Source organism: Ursus americanus, chromosome 29 (assembly GCF_024610735.1).
Source record: "Ursus americanus isolate L20-20 chromosome 29, mUrsAme1.1.p, whole genome shotgun sequence".
NCBI lineage: Eukaryota > Metazoa > Chordata > Mammalia > Carnivora > Ursidae > Ursus > Ursus americanus.
The window spans coordinates 3,559,317-3,562,492 of record NC_142155.1 but is presented as its reverse complement, the minus strand read 5'-3'; the positions used below and the strand labels follow the sequence as shown (position 1 = coordinate 3,562,492).

At 33.8% G+C, this 3,176-nt stretch overlaps 1 non-coding gene across 1 annotated transcript; it reads right to left on the bottom strand.

Annotated features, from left to right (window-relative positions):
* Positions 1 to 2,460: 2,460 nt before the first annotated feature.
* LOC123797591 (U6 spliceosomal RNA) lies at positions 2,461 to 2,567 on the bottom strand. Its single transcript, XR_006780985.1, has one exon. It is a non-coding gene; the product is annotated as a U6 spliceosomal RNA (small nuclear RNA).
* Between the last annotated feature and the right edge of the window lie 609 nt (positions 2,568 to 3,176).

Below are 3,176 nucleotides of genomic sequence, written 5' to 3'. Positions count from 1 at the left end.
ATTTCTGAGGGAGGCGAGAAGTTTTAGAACAGGCGGAATTACCTTTGCCTTTAGATTCCTTAAAATGACAAATCAATGGGGGGTAGTGATTTAACTCTTGCCCCAAAACCCAGGGAATCCTGAGTTTTCTCCCCTTATGGACTGAAGTGTGACTTACCAAGAGCTTCAAAAAACATAATGCAGATATACACAGTAAAGTCAGAGAATTCTGACTTAGACCTAAGAGAAAATTACCCTCTAACTCTGCAATTAGGAAGAAAGCAGTAAGTACAATGAATTCCATGTATACAAGCACATGATTGATCATCAGCCTCAGAGTCTTTGAAAGGGTCATCTTTGTATCCCACTTTTGACACCAGAAACTGTCAAATATCCAAAAACAGTAAAAATTAAAACCAGATCAGTAAAATAGTGTTTACTAAGAGTTTATTGTGCACATAACAGCTTAAAAACTAGGAGCCTTCAAACCAATGTGTATTAAAGCTCAGAGGTCTGACATCGCAGGATGGCTTGTAGAGTGAAAATGAGGAAGTGTTTTAACCTTCATAATGATCAGTTATCACAATGGGGGTTTCTAGATGGCAGAGGATTGGTTAAAAGTGATTATTTTACACCATTTTAGGAAAATGGCCTAAGTTTCTTTTATGGTTATCAGAGCAATACATTTATAAGAAATAACCTAAATTTTGGTTATGTTCATGAAATAAATTAGATTTAGTTTTTGTTTACATGGTTTAAATATGTTTATCTGGTTAGGGGATTTTCAAGCCAAATATCCATTTATTTTATTTTAAAACTATTATAAAATCTCAGTGTTTAGTTAAGTTTCAAAATATTTCAATAGTGATGACTTTATCTTTTGGTGATGACTTGGAATTATGGTCTTTAAAAAGTCTTCTTCAAAGAAGTGTTTATTACATCATATTCAAACTCAAGCCTGAAAGAAGAAACAATGCATTAAAGATTTCTAATAGGCTCAATGTTATAACAATTGGCAGCAGACGAAAACACTGTCTTTGATATTCACTTGGGAAATGAGTATTATCTTCCAAAACAGTTTTCACATTAATAAAATTGACAAATATTTGAGGAACATAGGGGAAAAAGGAATCAATTGGTACATAACTCTCACTTAGTAAATATTTGTTGAATTAACAGATTTTTCCTCAGAGCACAAAGGTACATGATTGCCGTGATTAAATTATCACAAATTCTGTTAAGCAGATTCAGAATTAGTAGAATTTTTTTCTTGAGGTGGTACAGCAAAGTGGAAAAGAACACAGATTTTGGAGAATAAAAGTCTTTGAATCAAGTTAGTCCTCCAGTTTTATTAACTGCATGATGATAAATTATTTAATGTCTAAACCTCAGGTCCTACCTCTGAAAAAAAATGGAGATTGTAGCAAGTATATTTTTGGGTGAGGTCAAATATGACCATTAATTAAAGCATTTAACACAGTAGTGGCCATATACTGCATGATAACTATTGTTATTTCTCCACAGTTTTTAATGGTTTTCAAAGAAACAAATTTTAAAAATGTAAATATATCACAACATTGAATGACTATAAACAATAATAGAAGAAATTCACTTTCTTTTGACAGAGAATGAATGATGCTGCATGATGGCTGCCTTTTCTATTGCTATCAAACCAAATGTGGTTTGCTTTACACATATTGAATTCCAGGGCCCCGTCTAGGATACTTGGGGTCATCATCACATGCCTGAGTTACTCAGGAGAGTTTAAGTCAGGTAAGAGGATCCTTGGTCAGAGGCAGCATAGGTCTAGTGATTTCTAGAACCTAGACTAAAGGAAATGCCAGGTAGAATTAATTTTATGGATGCTATTGGTGAGCATAGACAGAAAGTCCTTGAAGAGGGGCGGGCAGCATGAATCATTATTCTCAGCAAGTGATCTTTCTTGCAAAGGTAGACAACAGGTGTGGTACTCATGCAAATGATGGAAAAGGATGACTCATTGCATTTTAATTTATATTTTAGTGGGTAGGAATGTTCCAATTCAGGAAAAAGACAAAAGCTTTATTATTTCTTTGGCAGCTTTTTGTTTGTTTTTAACCCTGCTTCTCTCCCAAATTAGATGAAATAACAGAAATAGAGGCAAGGTTCTTAGACAGGCTTAGATAAGAGAGAAGCCTGTGAAAATTGTGCCTGAAGTAGAATAGAAGAGCTGCCCTAACTGGAAAGAGTGTGATTCATGCTGTCAGAAACTGGACCAAAGATAAAGGTCATATAATGACTATTTTCTTTTTATTTCATATAAGTATGGATACATATAAATATATTTTCTTTTTCAACTTTAAGACTAGTAACGTAAGAGTTTTTTTAATATTTAAGATATTTCTACCATCTAGAATATCTAAGATTTCCAAACAAATAAGATGTGAGCCTTTATCTTTTTCCCTTTCAACATGTTACTTTACTTTTGTTTAAGGCTTTTTTAAAAATATGGAACTCTTCATGAATTTACATGTCATCCTTGCACAGGGGCCAGGCTAATCTTCTTCATATTGTTCCAATTTTAGTATATGTACTGCTAAAGTGAGCACTTGTTAATGAATTTTAAAGACTACATTAGTTAAAAATGAGGACTATTCAAATGGTGATAAATAATGATGAGTAATAATGCAGCACAGCAACATATAAAATACCTATTATTTTTGACACAATAGAATGAAAACCGTACTGCACCTTTGTGTGACAGCACAAACACAGAGCAGCCTAACATCAGTAGTGAAGCATCATCAGGTCTATCCTTGACCACAAATATTTAATGCTTTTTAATCAGCTCATGAAATTGAGTCTTACCACTCCTTGGAAATCTATGACAAAAAGGAGCTCTTTCCCAGCTTTTATAACTGAACATTTTAGGAGGACGATGGAAACATGTTAGATTTTTCTCCAAAGTATCAAGTGTTGTCCTTTTAAATGAATGAATGAATGAATGAATGAATGAATGAATGAATACATAACACATACAAAAAAGGAAGGCTGGCTTAGGAAGGCTGACTGTTTAGTTCTTCCAGATATACATTCTCTCCAGCAGCCTGGTAGTCAGCTGCAAGTAAAACAATCTGAAATTGTTTGCTCTCATTGTTATCATTTGACCCTTGTTTCTGAACTCAGTCCAGCATTTTTTGTATCACTGCTGAAGCACC